This window comes from Marmota monax, unplaced genomic scaffold, assembly GCF_021218885.2.
Source record: "Marmota monax isolate L192 unplaced genomic scaffold, Marmota_monax_Labrador192_F-V1.1 WCK01_AAM20220418_F8-fsc00012, whole genome shotgun sequence".
NCBI classification, from domain to species: Eukaryota; Metazoa; Chordata; class Mammalia; order Rodentia; family Sciuridae; genus Marmota; species Marmota monax.
In genome coordinates this window covers 35,350,511-35,367,504 of record NW_026695227.1, presented here as the reverse complement: position 1 = coordinate 35,367,504, position 16,994 = coordinate 35,350,511, and positions in this window count along the sequence as shown.

Below are 16,994 nucleotides of genomic sequence, written 5' to 3'. Positions count from 1 at the left end.
TTAACATATAAATGAAAAAAAAAAAAAAAAACATATAAATGACACCCTTAAACCAACCAATTAAAGGAACCTTGAAACCATCACTAGAAATAGAGAAGAAATTCAAATGTCCTTCAACACTTGACCATTTCATTTATATTTAAAGCCTGCTCCCCTTGGGGTTTAAAATACACTCATTGTGCACACACAGGTACATGCAGACACCACATACTGGTGATTTGCAATGGGTATTTTCTTTTTACATTACACATTTCTCTTTTGAATTATTTGCAGTGAAATATAATATTCTAGACCTCTGAATGCCACACAGTTGTACAGAAAACTTTAAAATCGGAAATCTTTATAGTGCCAATGAAAACACAAATAATAAAGCAGAACTGACTGATACTCAAGAGATCAATGATTCCATCAAGATTACAAGTTTGGTATTGTATTAGAACAGGGCTTAATTCTAAGTATACAAATCCCAATTCCACCTCTCTAGGTTTACAAAGAAATAATATGTCACTAAGGATCCTTCAAATAAACCTCAATCAAGAAAAAAACGTGTGCTGGGTGTGATGATGCGCACCTATATGTCTGTACTCCCAGCAGCCTGGGAGGTCGAGGCAGGAGCATCACAAGTTCAAAGCCAGCCTCAGTAACTTAGTGAAGCCCTAAGAAACTTAGCAAAACCCTGTCTCAAAAGAAAAAATAATAAAGTTTGGGGATGTGGCTCAGTGGTAAAGCACCTCTGGGTTCAATCACTGGTACAAAAAAAAAAAAAAAGGAAAAAACATGTGACATTTGCAATTAGATGCCTAGATTCAAGCTTGTTCAGAAAATAATATTATGGCCATAAATGTAGACCAGGAAAGAAGGAGCTGAGAATGAGCTAAGGCTTAGTTTATGAAAGCAGATAAGAGGGAAGGCTAAGGCTCTGGTTGGTGAAGATGCAGTAATGCCAACAAGAATCAGAGAAGGCAGAATTCCACTCCTGTCTGCCTCTCCAAAGACTGGAGTCTGGAAAAATAGGAAAATTAATATATTGAAGGTGAAATTAAAGCTTATAATAAAAGAATACGAGAGAACATTGAGCTGTTACGTGAACGGAAGCCCCTGGAAACAAACTACATACTGCAGCCCCCAAAATAAATAAATAAATAAACAAACAAACAAACAAACAAATAAAGCGAAAGTCTGTCTGGGGACTTGTTTTTTGAAACACTTAAGGAACTTTGGGGATAAGATATTGTTACTACAAAGACTGAGCTTTCAACTTGTAGGATTCGATATTAACTTTGTGTGATTAGTATCATCTTTGTCTTGTGATACCCAATGTGGGGTGTAGGGACGATGGACAGACTAGGGACACTATAAAGAAAAATAAATGTAACTACTTGTAGAAGATAATCCTGGCCATCCTTCATCACTAGCCTTGCTTTCTCACATAACAGTAATTTGTTGTTTCAGTTAGGCATGTGTCCACATAGCCAAAAACTGTATTTATCTGCCTTTGATGAGCTACACACCTGTAGCTAAATTCTGGCCAATGAGATGTATACAGAAGTGATATATACCCTCCTTTTTAGCCCTTTCCTTATGAAAGCTGTTTGCTCTCTGTCCTGGCACGTCTTTCAAAACAGCAGATACCAATTCTAATCTGTTTCTTTCTTTCCTGAGATGGCAATTGAGATCCAAGATTGGACTCTCTTTAAAAGATATATTACATAGAATTATTTTACATATTTACCTATTTAACATATCTAAAAGATTAATAGATTCTTTGAAAACCCCCAAAAATAAAAAAGTTGTTGCTATTCAAAAACAGAAAAAAGTTGCACAATTTACAGGTAATGTATTTGACTCTTTTTCTACAACTGTGTTGAAAAATCAAGGGTACAGTTCACATTTCATTCAATGTTTCATTCAATGTTCTCATTCAATGTTTCCCAGTGCACCTGTTGAAGAAACCAGTAGTGTTTGGACTTAAGTCTGCCCTAGTCAAGTTTGTTTTACTTGCCCAGCTTTCAAAGAAAATAAAATAGTACAATCTCTGTGCATTGTTCATAGCAGAAAAGTCTGCATCATTTAAACAGTGCTTAATCAAATTCACAGTTTGCTAACATTTATTTGTAAAACAATTTCCAAGTTTAAAATGTATTCTAAAGAAAAATTAAAGAATTTCCTATTCTTTATTACTTTGAGGTTATTCCCAGTTTTGATTATTTGTTACTCTGGCTGAAGTCACTGGCAACTCCATCATCATTCTCATCTCTCTTGGTCACAATCTTATAAGTATGCCTCATGTGACACAGAGAAAAAAATTACACAAAATCTCATGTTGCTAGTTTCTCCTCCATCTGGGGCGAGCGAATCACCCAATTCCAGCTGCTGTAACACAAAAAGAATCCTGCTAAGTAGCTTCCCACATTGTGTTTTCTACAACTTAAGAGACAGAGAGAACACAGCAATCCACAAGAAGAGTGCTCTTCCCACCCACACCCCCTTTTCTACTTGACATCGATAGAATTGTAGGCAACATGGTGTTTAGACCTATGTCTGTTGTCTTTTGATTCTTCTAGTATCAAAGATTTGAAGAAGACCTAACACATACCAAGCATTTTGGTTATCGGGGATTAGAGAAGTAGGCCAGGGAGGGATTACAGTTCATTAGTATCAGGAAACTGATAATTATTTTTGTATGCCTGAATCCATGACATTCAGTAAATGGCCAAACATAAAAACAATGAGTAAGCCCTGGCATATGCTTAAGGGATAAGCAAGCATATGTGCACAGACGACACATTTGCACACATATATACCACACACGCACACACACATATCTGTAGTGTCAAAAGTTTTAGCATCTGCCTAAAAAATGGAATATATCCTTGCCAAAGCAGTTAGAGAAGGAGTATTTGAACTGGCTTTGAGAGGGAAATTGATCCTGTACCCTTTTCCTATGAAACTTGTTTTTCTCATCCTTCCCTAAATACTTCCTCAAGATTCTGGCATCTTTGGTCTTTTGTTTTGTTTTGTTTTTTCCCTCTGACAAATGTAGATAAAGAGTAATTTATTTTCTGTCTAATAAAACCTATAAAAGCTCAGCAATCAACTCAGTGTCAGACTTTCAAACAGCAGTGCAGTCCATTGGAATTGCACTACGTCAAGGTTGCCTTTCTCTCAACGTTTACCTGGGCCAGGGAAGACAGTCACCTCTCCCTTCCCAGGGCCAGTTCCTCTCCTGTGGCACCTCAATTTAGGATCTAGAAGTCAGAGACAAGTTAACTAGATTTAAACTCATCTAAACCTGTATAAACTTTGGGGGAACTACATTCTTCAGTGTAAATTTTGGAAGCTGATTATATTAGAGTTCATTCATGAGATTTTATTTTTTAGGTTCTTTATTAAGATTGAAAATTACCTAAGATGGTGGTGTTCGTTGATAACAGAATAAGTTTCTAAGTGTGCTTCTTCCTCAAGACTCTAGGTCAAGTGTAGAAGGGAGAAGATTATTTGAATTGGAGATCATGCCCTGTAACAGGGCATGTTATTCCACGATATCAGGGTAGAAAATGAGGGCTCTTTGGCTATATTAACTGAAGTCTTTCAGAATTAATGTGGAATTGAAAAAATCTCTGATAGAATATATACCTCCTATGTGTTCACGACTCTCTGCTTGACCTGACTGGTCCTTCTTTGCTACAAGATCTTAACCAGTAGAAGAGAAGAGAAGAAAAAGAAAGAAGGTGAGAAGGGAGAAGGGTTGCTGTAAGCACATGTCACTTGTGATTCTCATAAAACTCAGAGCTGAAGAGCATTTCTATCTTTATTTAATAAACGAAGACCCAGAGACATTCAGTGGATTTTGCCTAGGTCACAGAGCAAGTTAAGTGAGGTAGCAAAATCCAAAGGCACTTAGTAGTAGAGTTGAAGGCAGGCACCCCACCTGCTGCTCAGCCCCACCCCAGCCTCCAGGTTGAAGGAAGATGCTCAAGCCTAAACTGCATTCCACCCCCCTCCCCAAGCTAAAACGTATAGGTACATAATACAGAACTAGGCATATTTCTTATTCCTGGTATATCTGAGGGAAGTAAGTTTGAATATGTGTTGTGTCTGTTAGAAAGGTAGTGAAAAGCATGTAAATAAGCTAGCAATAATCTTGACAGGAAAAAAGCAGGCCCAAACAGAAAATATATGGATTTTTCTCCCTTCTGATAATCTCTTCTCATTCTGAGAATTCTTGTTTGTCTGAGGAAACCTGTGTGTTTATATACATCGTAACTTAAATGGTATATACCCAACAGTTAATTAATGATCATCGGAATAATTTAAATGTGTGTCATAACATGACTCCTGGAAGGATTTTTAAGAATCTTGCTTTGGAGTATCTGTGCCCAAACTTCATACTATGAAAAACTTTCAAATTTTCATAAACTGACTTTTTAGAGACTTTGAGATGTTATTATAGACTCAATAAAAGTAGAATTGATTTTGTGTGCTGGTAGGCAAAGAAGGTAGATCCTAGATTAAAAATAGCTCGTGTTGGTAAGAAGAGGATGTACACAAAGCTGGAGAGAAAACATAATTCATCTCATAGACACAGGATGAGGAATGAGTTTAGAACTATGAATACTCAGAACAGGGCATTTGGTGACTTACTTTGGAACATCTTTCCTGTAGCCTATGAGAACACTTGTTCATAATGAACAAAGTGAACAATCTCCCCCTTAGTGTTATGTTTATCTTACTTTAAATATTTTTTTTTGGTACCAGGGATTGAACCGAGGAGCACTTAATCACTGAGTCACATCCCCAGCCCTTTTTTATACTTTATTTAGAGACAGGGTCTCACTGAGCTGTTTATGGTCTCACTAACTTACTAAGGCTGGCTTTGGACTTAGAATCCTCCTGCCTTAACCTCCTGAGACACTGGAATTACAGGCATGCACCTCCAGGCTGGCACTTTAAATCTTTAGAAGGAAGGTACACAAGAGTAGAGAAAAGTGCAACCTATATAGTCTCTCTGTTATCAATCCACAGGAGTTTCCATGAGTCCCTAGCAATGACCTCTGAAATGACAGATGAAGCCACCTATGGTCTAAATGTCTATGTCCCCCAAAATTCATATATTGGAACTTAAGACTCAATGTGATAGTATTAAGAGGATGGGGCTCTTTGGAGATTATTAGGTCCTGAGAGATCCACTGTCATGGAGGGGATTACACTCCTTATAAAAGAGGGTTGAGGAGCCTCTTTGTCCTCCATGGAAGGCCACAACTGGAGAGCTCTGCTTTAAAGCAAAGAACAAACCTTCACCAGACACTGAATTTGCTGCTCCCGTGATGTTAGACTTCTAGCCTCCAAAACTGTGAGCAATAAATTCATGCTGTTTATAAATTACCCAGTCTAAGTTATATTGTTATTTAGCACAAACAAAATAAGACAAGGCTCTGTTGCAAACTGGGATGAACTGGAATACCTAATCCTGAAGCACAATTACCAAGAGGATGATTATAGAGGGGTATGAGGTAATGCTATCTACCCTCATTCCCCATATGTCCCCATATGCCCTAGATAAAGGAGGCCTTTGAGGGAAGAAAAACACAGACACTTGGGTGGTGCAACACATGTTGGTTTGATCAGCTCATAGACTAAATTCTGTCATCCAGAGAAGAAAGGACCTCAGACGTATGCCAGGCGGTGCTCAGGGATGAGGGTTTGAGGTCCCACTGTTCATGTCCACTGCCTAGCTTCAGAGTCATTCTGAGGGTAAAATAAGTAAGACAAGGTATTGCATAAATTAGAAATTTATTAAAAAAAATAACCCTATAAGTTATTGAATGCCTAGGTGATGCAAAACACTGTACAAATACCAAATGATACTTAATGCTGTTGTTGCACTTACTAACAAGCCTGGGTAATTAGAAGTCCTCCCTTGCATTCTAGAGGTAAATGCTATCATTGATATAGGTGAGTGGGTTGTCTGGAAACAGAGGAGCAGCTAGAAACAGACTTCAGTCTTTTCCTTGAACCTCAGACATGTTACCTGATCCAATGAGCTGCCATCCCCAAAGGCTCACCTCTGGCTACCCAGAAGAGCAGTGTTATCCCGTCCTTCCCCCTGAGCACAGCCACATGGAGACATTGCCCCCTTCCCTGAAAAGAAGCCTTAAAGTTGACATATCTGAAGTCTGACAGCTAGAAAGTTCAATCACCTCCTTTAACTGCAGGTCCTCCAATTCTTGCATTGTCCTCATGGGGACATAGTTCAACGGCCCTCTCCTCTGACACCTTCAGAAATGGAAAGCCTTCCTCTCAGCAGACAATTCTTTGGGTTTGCATAATCTTTATTCCCACTCTCATTTTTTAATACTTTAAATAAACAATTCTATGGCAGCTTTAGATTTGCAGAAAATTTCTAAAAATAGAACAGACAGTTCCCATGTAGTATTCTGTACCCAGTTTTCCTTTTTATTTTTTCTTAATGTCTTATATTAGAATGGCACATTGGTTACAAAATGAACCAGTATTGATATGTTATTATTAACCAAAGTTGACACTTTATTTGGTTATCCTTGTTTTTTACCGAATTTCCTTTTTCTGTTCCAGGATCCTGTCCTGAATGCTATATTATAGCTGTCATATCTCCATAAGCTCCTCTTGGCTGTAATGATTTCTTGGACTCTTCCTGTTTTTAATCACCTTGACCATTTTGCAGAATTTTTTTGTAGAACGGCTTTTAGTAGAGATTTTTCTGATTAGATTCCATGATTAGATTGGATTTTTTTATATTTGGTTTTTGTTTGTTTCTAGAAAGATCACAGAAGCAAAGTGCCTTTGCATCACATCATGTCAAGGGTGTGTTTCTATGAGAACATCACCATTTAACACTGTTGATGTTAACCTGGATCCCCTGGCAAGGGAGTATCTGTGAAACTTCTCTACTGTCAAGTTACTCTTTCCATATTGTACTTTCAAATGAAATCACTGTGCATAGCTTGCGTTTAAGGATTGGGGAGCAATGCTCTGCCTAGGGAAGAGCATCTAGAGAACTTATTTGGAATTCTCCTGTTCATGATATCTGTCTATTCTCCCCCATTTTGTTTATTTACTGATATATCATAAAAGATTCACCAAATTTTTTTATTCTAATTTGTTATATATGACAGCAGAATTCATTACAATTCATATTACACATATAGAGTACATTTTGTCATTTCTCTGGTTGTACACAAAGTAGAGTCCCACCATTTGTGTCTTCATACATGTACTTAGGATAATGATGTCCATCTCATCCTACTGTCTTTTCTACCTCCATAGCCCCTCCCTCCCCCTCCCTCCCCTTTGCTCTATCTAAAGTTCCTCTAATCCTCCCGTGTTCCCCACCCCAACTCCATATGAGTCAGCATCCTCATATCAAAGAAAACATTTGGCCTTTGGCTTTTTGGGATTGGCTTACTTCACTTAGCATTGTATTCTCCAACTTCATCCATTTACCTGCAAATGCCATGATTTTATTCTCTTTTAATGCTGAGTAATAGTCTATTGTGTATATGTACCACATTTTCTTTATCCACTCATCTACTGAAGGGCATCTAGGTTGGTTCCACAGTTTGGCTATTGTGAATTGTGCTGCTTTAAACATTGATGTGGCTGTGTCCCTGTAGTATGCTGTTTTTAAGTCCTTTGGGTATAGACAGAGGAGTTGGATAGCTGGATCAAATGGTGGTTTATTTCAGATTTTGCACCATGTCCCACTTTTATCCCCTTCATCAAAACCAACAGCACATATAGAAGCCCTGTAGAGTCTACAATGGAAATTTCCCAAGTTTGGGGGGGTTCCTCAGCCAAAGGTGTGGAATTTAAAGGAGGAAGATGAAAGCTGATAGAAGGGATGACAAATCAGCTACCTCTGCTTATTTTAACCTCATTCTTCTAGAAGAATACACCCATTAGTGTTCCTCCTACCCTTTAATGAAAAAAATCTACAAGTTCCAGATGACTAATAAAGATTTATTTCAGTGGATGCCAAGGCTACTTGGGAGCCACCTCTGCTGATTGACATTCCAGTCGAGAATGTCAATGGGCTTTTTGCTTCACAGAAACAGCTTAAAGGATAAAATTCAATCCAGATCATAATGATGAACGAACAGATTTGTGCTCCAAATTTGTTTAATGCTACCTTGCATTTCCCTAGATATATACACAATTACTATTTGACCCATTTTCTTAGGCACAGAGAAACAGAAATTCACTCCCCACCCCTCCTGTTTTCAAGCTATGGCTATTGAGGCATAGGAAAATGATATGTATACAACCAGTATCAACAATTGTGGTGAATGGAATAAGAAAATTTGGAAAAGAGCCAGGGAAAATTACAGATATGTAGATCTGACTCATTTTAAGAAAGACTTCATCATTCTTTAAAAGTAAAGAATTCTTTTTTAATGAAAAATGTAATAAAAAATACAATCATTTTTAAGAGAGAGATGAGGGTTTGTTTTTAAAGAGTCTGAATTTTATATTTTCCAATTCAGAGATCATTCAAATAGAGTTTGGTTTACAAAACCACATTTATCCACACTGCACTGGGGCAGGAATGAGAAATATCAGTCTCACATTGGGACAGAATGTAGGGATGACACAGACAGCAGAAGACACTTTTATCTGGAAATAGGAAACACTTCCTGCTGTCAGAATCACTAGCTTTCAAATGTTATCTATCTTTACAGAAACTACACTCTTAGCCTAGGGAATCAGCAAGTTGCCTATTCCTCACCTCTGGGTACAATTCAAATCTAAGAAGAGAAGTTGAACATTTGATTCCTTGATCCCCAAGTGAGGCAGTAGCCTTCCCAAGAAGAACAAATTATTAAATAATTACCCATTTGTTGCTTGGCCGCCTCCTTTAGCCAACATGAATATGCTGGAAGGGGCTAATACTTCAATCCTCTTTCCTGGAGCCTGAAAATCACCCATTTCTAATAGAAAAAAGTAAAGTGTTCACCATATTTCATTTTCCCCACATCCCCAAACCCTCACGAGGTGGCCAGGACCTCGTGATATCATCTGAGGAGCAAGGAGAATGATGTCAATAGCCAAGACCCCAAGTTTGGGATTAACCCCAGAGGGTAATCATCAGACACATCAGAGCCTTTGGAAGGCTTGGAGTGAATTTTTTATAAACAGACTCATTTAAGGATCAAGTGCATTTTAGTGAGAATCCCTTTTGCCAAGTAAAAATGATCATGGGCTTGAGAGTGCAAGGTGTAAAGGGTAGGAAGAAAAGAGAGAGTACTTAAACTTTCTGCTTAATCAAAAATTCCTTCACTAAATATGAAGGTTATTTATTGCTTGGCATTTGTATTGGTGTCAGTGGAGGTGAAGATAAGATATGATTATGAAGAGTTTAAAATGAGCTGGGTGCAAGGCACACACCTGTATTCCCAGCCACTTGGGAGGCTAAGGCAGGAGGATCGCAAGTTCAAGGCCAGTCTGGGCAACTCAGTGCAACTCATGTCTCAAAATAAAATAAAAAGACATGAGGTTAGAAAATATAGTGGAATGAGATGGACATCATTACCCTAAGTGTATGTATGAAGACACGAATGGTGTGAATATACTTTGTATACAACCAGAGATATGAAAAATTGTGCTCTATATGTGTAATATGAATTGTAATGCATTCTGCTGTCATATATAACAAATTAGAATAAAAAATAAATTTAAAGAAGGGGAGGGGTGGTAAGGAGGTAGTTTCATGGTAGAGCACCCCTGGGCTCAATTCCCAGTACTGCAAAAAAGAAAAAGAAATTTTAAATATGTTTCTCTTTATCTCTCTTCCTTCTTAGATCTCTACCTAATCCAATCCCCATGTAATTAGGAATTTGTTTTTCTTCTTTGAATTCAGTAAGAAGATAAACAGTTTTTTTTTTCTTTTACAATTGGGAATTTTTTCCTAATATCTAAACATCTCTATTCTCCCATTCAGTTGGTGTCTCTGGCTTCTGTGTTATCTTGAACTTAACAAACATATTAATAAAATTTAAGCATTTGATGAACTTTAAAAGAAAAATCATGTAATGTAAAAATCACAAAAATCAAGTCAGGTCTTCTGTCTGTTGCCTGTGTAACTCAGACTCTCAATTTCCTAATCTGTAAGATGAGGATCAGATCTCTGCAATAGGTTATTGTGAAGATCAAACTAAACGAAATTATGTGGGTAAACTTCCTGGACTCAAGTGACACATAGCTGTTGTACAGCATTTAGCTCTTATGTGTCAAGTATAGGTCCAGATTTGTTGGATACAGCCACACACACTACCAACTGCAGCAGGAGGAACAGGGGGACCCACGGACCCACGCTGGGGCAGAGGCATGCCCCTGGTGTCAAAGGGACCACAAAAGAAAAAGGAGGTACCAGAACTGAGAGGAGTTATCTTGGGGAGATAAGCTTTGAATGATTGCATAAACTTTGAAGGACACAGATGATGTGCTCATGACAGTTTTGCAGAGGGAGCTAGTAAGAAAAGCCCCAGGCTGAAATTTGGTATTTGGAGATTCTTTCAGGGACGCAGGCTAATAACACATAGGAAATGTGATTGAGAAGAGATACACACAGGAGTACAAATATCCAGAGATCAAACTATTTTTTATCTTTTTCTCCGATAAAGCCTATACCCAGTCATACTAATCACACAAGCCCTAAAAGTCCCTGAGGAAAGGATTTGGAGACTATGGGAGGGAGCAGGGGACCTAGGAAAGAGAGAAGGGGGTGGTGATATCAAGCCAGCTGTTGAGTATTCCAGCACCTGCCAGGGATGCCCTGGGGACGCCAGGCCTGCCCTGCTGGGACCCAGCTGTCACCCGGGTCCCCCTGACATATAACAATGGGCAGTTGAGAGGTCAGGAGGGAATAGGGCAGGCAGGACAATGAGATTCCGATGCTATAGAAAGAGGAACAATTGGGAGAGACGGAAAGAGAGCCAAGTGTTTTGGAACTGTGCAGGATTGGAAGGGGGGGCAAATGTGGAGGTAAAATTAGAATGACCAGATTTTTATGGAGGTGACAGGGAATGAGGTGGAGAGAGTCTGTCCTTGATTATTCTGTTCAGAAGAGAAAAGGTCAGGTTGGCTAGAGAACAGGCTCTTTTGTTCCTGACCTTGGGTTTTTCTGTCAGTAGCACAGATCTGCTCTGCCACACGAGTCTGAGCTTGTCTAGCTCGGTCATTTATTCTTCTGCACCTTCAATGAATATTTATTTAACTCTTGCCATATATCAAGCTCTTTGGAAGGTGCTAGGGACAGTGATCTGTAATTTATCTCCCTAAACTTGATGAGCTAAGAGCTTTCAGGGGAGGCAGATTTAGAAACAGTATTGCAGCAGCGGACTAACTGAGATGCTGTGGAGATGTGAGTCAAAGGTTTTGTGGGGGTGAGAAAAGAAGTCATTAGATCACACATAAAGGAATCTCAGTCAGCCTGGGAGGTGCCTGTGTTAGGTCCAGGGCAAGTGATATTTGCACTGCATCTTGAAATCTAAGTATGAATTTGACAGGCAAAATAAGCAAAGGAGGTCAGAGGAACTGGTAGGTCACTCAGGTAGAAAGAGTAAGATATAGTAAGGAATCAACTAGAAAAACACCTGTTCAATGAGACCCGGGAGCTTCAGAGGCTTAGGCTGATGCCATGGTGAATTATTCAGGGCATCTCAAGGACCAAAATAAAACTCTAGTCAGAGAATTATATGGAGAGCTTTTGCTTCCAGTGTGTTTGCAGGAACTAGCAACCTCTGGCCTTTAGTAGTCATAGAAGAGGACTTCTTCAGTGATATATTTAGAAGAAATCTTTGTCTCTACTCACTTCTTTTTTTTTTTTTTGTCTCTACTCACTTCTGAAAAGGATATAGACATCCAGTGCATCATAAGTGACTTGGACTGGGGCTTTTGAAAAAAAAAAAAAAACAGTTAAAAACTTCAATACACTGCAAAAGGTGGATTCCTCCAAACTGACACTTTGGAATAGGGGAGGTACTAAATGGGAGAAAGCAACTTGGTGTGAGGAAAAGAAAACTACATTACTTGAATAAGATGGCTTCTGTGAGGGGGTCCCTTTCCCTCTGATGCCTAAAACTTGTAATTCTCTTAGAGGTTTCCATCTGGAATCCAGAGGGGCTGACTGCCTCTGGACTGACAGATTCTGAGGATTGCCCGAGCTCAACAGGCACGAGAGTCATGCTTAATAGTGATGTTTGTGTGGACAGGCAAAAGGAACTTGGTGCCATCGTCTTACATTTCCATCCCTGAATATAATCCCACAATTCCTAGGTGGAAAAAAAAGTTAACTGAAGTCCATAGAGGTAAGGAGATCCATCTTGGGGGAGGCAGTTAAAGCTGTTCTGTCCATTGTGTGGCTCCCAGCTATATGAGGCTATCTGAATTTAAATTAATCATAATTAAATAAAATTAAATATTTGGTTCTTCCATTGCACTAGCCAAATTTCAAGCACTCAGTGTGATAGAACATTTCCGCCATTGCAGAAAGTTCTATTGGACAACTCTATTTGAGAGTAATGGATAAAAATACAGGCTCAGCCTCACCCCAGTTAGAATGGTTATTATCAAAAAGACAAAAAACAATAACAAATGGAGAATGCAGAGAAAGGAGAATTCTCAGATATTGTTGATGGAAATGTAAATTAGTATAGCTATTATGGAAAATGGTATTGGAGGTTCCTCAAAAAACTGAAAATAGAACTACCATATGATTCAGCAATCCTACTACTGAGTATACATCCGGTATGTCAGAGACACAGGCACTCCCATGTTTATTGCAACACTATTCACAATAACCAAGATGCCATCAACCAAGGTGTCTACTGACAGATGAATGAAGATGTGGTGCATAGACACAATGGAATACTATTCAATCCTAATAATGAATAAAATTCTGTCATTTTGTAGCAACATGGATGAAACAGGAGGACATTATGTTAAATAAAATGAGTCAGGTACAGAAAGACAACTCAAATATGGAGGTTGTAAACTTGATCTCATAGAGTAGTAGAAAATGATTACTGAAGACTGGAAAGGGTCGGGAAGAGTAGAAGGTAGACAGAGGACAGTTAATAGGCAGTGCAGCTGGACAGAAGGAATCACTTCTAATATTCTAATGCCACAGTTGGTAACTGGTTGACGACAACTAACTGTATGTTTCAAAATAGCTAGTAGAGAGGTTTTGGATGCTCCCCACCCACAGAAATGATAAATATTTGAAGAGATGGATATTCTAGTTACCGTGATCTGATCATTATGCATTGTATATATATGTTGTATTGAAACATTACACTGCACACCAGAAATACATAAAATTATTATGAATCAATTAAAATTTTTTAAACATGTTACAAAAAAATTGTAGGCTCCACAGCCATAGTTCTAAAGTTAAATCTCAGCTCTGAGACTTGGTAACCTGGTGGGGCTGCTTTACCTCCTGTGTCTCAGATTCCCATGTATAAAATGTAGAGAATACTAATGCCGATCTCATAACATAACAGTAAGAACTATATTGCTTCATTTATATAAAAGATTAAGAATACTCCCTGGTACCTTGTTAGCACTCGATTAGTATAAGCTGTTATGATAATTATCTGCTCACGTTTACACAGGAGTGTAAGGGCATAAATGGCTAGAAAGATCCCAATCCCCAGTCTTGCTCTTTCTATGGATCCATCAGCCCACTTTCCATACTGGACATCATTTCACATTCAGAACACCCTACTCATCTTGCTCAGTTCCCTCATTTCTGTGCAGTGGAATCTCCCATTCTGGGAACCCAGGCCCTTAGCCCGAGCTTGCCTCTCCCTCCTTTTTGCTCTGCCTGATGCCCACTTTCCCTGGGAATCCAGGCTTCTAAGAACAGCTGCAGCTGCTAGCCCTGCTTGCAGCTGCTGCTCAAAAACAGGGCAACATGGTTCAGCGGTGCTCCCTCTCAGGACTGATTTTTTTTTCATTTATCCTTGAAAATCTTGTTGGACTGTGCCAACTGTGGGCACAGTATCAGCTGCCCCCTGTCTGTCCCCAATGCTTCTGCTTAGGGACCTTTTGTACTCAGGCTCCAGCTGAGTCACACACTCCAGAATGCAACCCAGTAATTCCTTCTGATGGTTTTAGTCACTATCCAGTACCGCTTGTATCCCCATGGGTCACCTTTTCTCATTGCTCTGCCTCTGCCTTAGTCTCTCTTTCCACCAGCCCAACGTGATATAGATCTCAGTTGCATAGGAGGAGATGCCGATGATGATGAAGGTGATGGTGATGATGATGATGATGAAGGTGATGATGACTATCGATTATCAAAAATTAATATGGCAGGCCTCCTTCTATGTGTATTATGTCAATTATATTTACTATCACGAAAATCTTGCAAGATATTATTGTCATCATTTTGCAGATAAAATTGTCGAAGTTCTAGGAGATTATGAAACTTGTCTAGAGTTAGTGAGAGGATGTGGCAAACCTGGCATTTACAAATCGCTTGTAAATGCCCTGAGATTTCAATGGCTGTAGGAGATAGATAAATTTATTAATCCACATGATCAGTAAATAATGTTCTGTTTGCTGTGCTGTCTCATTTAAAGATATATCCAGGACCAAATGGAAACCTTCATGTTGTAACACCTCTCTTGGTGAATGGGATAGTTGAGAAGCCTCCTCAACAAGGAGTCTCTTGTGATTTTCTGTTGTTCTTAAGACAGATAGCCAGGGACAGCTCTCAAGGAGGCTTGGTGCTGAGCATGGTGGTGCCCAGGGTTTGTATAGACGGCATCAAAGACACATGGCTCTTACCTGAGACATACAGCCAGCAACTGCCTGTCGCTTTTTTTTTTCCTTTGTACTAGGGATTGGACCCAGGTGCTTTACCACTGAGTTACATCCCCAGCACTTTTTATTTTAAGGCAGGGTCTCACTAAAGCTCTGAGGGTCTCACTTTCTGGACCTCTAATTCTCTCTGATTCTGTTTCTCAGTGCCTGTCTCTGACTTTCTCTTCTTTTTGGAAACCCAGACACGGAGGGTCAGGGCCCTTTCTCAGCAGGGAAGCAGTTAGGGGCAGGTACAGGTTCTTTCTTCCAAGGCTTCTATTCAGGTGAGAAAACAGTTTACCTTGCAGTTGTTGGAGGAAAGATTTTTAGGACCTCCTTTTAAGTCTGGCCTATTGCTTGCAGACTTGTCTCCTTTGCCCCTACAATGCTGAACAGTTCTGAATCCCCATGGTCCTCCATCTGTCTGCATGTGTCCTAGATCTCCCTGGGCAGGGATTAGATAATTGTGCCATTCCCATCAGCATGCCCAGGGGTCTGGCAGGAGGGAAGCTGCCGGCTGGCAGCAGTGGGGTGGGCAGGAGCCAGGGGATAGTCTGCTCCAGGAGTCCCTGAGCAGCTTGCGGTTGTGCCTGGCCCTCAGTGGGCCAGCCACGTGCCTGCCTGCCCTGGATCTGCCTCAGCTCAGAGGCCAGAGAAGGAGAGAGCATAGGTTTAGACAAGGAAGGATGTCTACCATTATCAGGTGGCCCCCTCAGGCCCAGACCAATGGGAAAAATTAGAACCCTTTCCCACTTCCCACCTCCTTGCCTCCTCCTCTCCCAGCGCCTCAACTTCTAGTTTGGTTATTAACTTTGAGTTGATAAAGGGAAAACCTCTGACTATAGACTTGCCAAAAATTAGATGATCCAAAAAGCATTTCCATTTGACTTTAGAGTTCATTTAAACATGATTTGTATATGTTCAATATATACCAAAAATGTATGTGTTCAGATATACCTATCTTCAAATATACTCACACACACAGAAACACGAATACACATATATACCTTCATATATATTTATTCAAATCTTCATAGACTAATGTATGTGTCTACACACAAAAATATAGAAACGTATCAACTGACATGGAGAAACAAGCTTCTTATGAAATAATTTTCACTGCTAATCCTCAGCATAAATTATTCATATGGATAACAGAGAACTTACTGTATTTGCAATCAAGTAAACAATATAGTCAACATCTTCCTGTTCTTTCCCACTGAGGGAAGAAAAGGGGCAGCTGCACAATTGTTGGAATTGTTTAATTTTTTCATTGAGCCTCAATAAATTTATTTTAGCAAAACATAGATCATAGATCTTCAAGTTGCCAAATGTGTCACAGTCTTTATCATCACAAAATATGCTCGTTGCCTAGAAAATTACCTTCTAAACTGGTGACAAATTAAAAACAGCCCACTTTCTTAAGATAACTGATTATCAATTGTAAAACCACCCAGGCATCCAAATACCACCTTTATTTTAATGTTGCCAAGTCCATTTTTGCATCACCTACCAGTTTTTATTCATTCATTCATTTTTTTTCCCCAAAACATGTGTGCTTGTTGTTCTGCCAGAGAGAAAATGGACATTAGCCACTCATAGACCCAAATATCAAGATAAGAGAAACTTCAGGTGTTTAATGGCAAAAGCATCTTACTTTATATGTGAGAAAACAGAAGCTTGAAGGGTTTGCGTAACTTTTCATGCTCCCATATTTGTTTGTCTACATAGGTTTCTACAATATCTGCAGCCCACTTCAATAGCTTCTTATAAAGATGAACTCAATACGGAGAACCTAATTTAGTGACTTATACATGGTAAGGCACCCAATGGACAGCAATTTTCCCTTTCATTACGTTTTTGTTTTTGTTTTTTGTTTTAGCTATTGTTTTCTAAAACTTTCTTCAGTTCACATTTAGTAAGTTAATACATTTATTTATAGATGTATGAGATATTGAACAAATATCTAATTTGTCATGTACATTATGACAACCCTAATAGGGTGATTTTATGATTAGCTCTCTGGCTACTATGGTTACAGTTTTCTTTGTTCTATTTAATATTTGTAGTAATTTAATATTTGTAGTATTTTATCTTAGCAATTTTAGCAAAACAACTGATGCTCTGCAAGTTTAATTTGCCAGGAT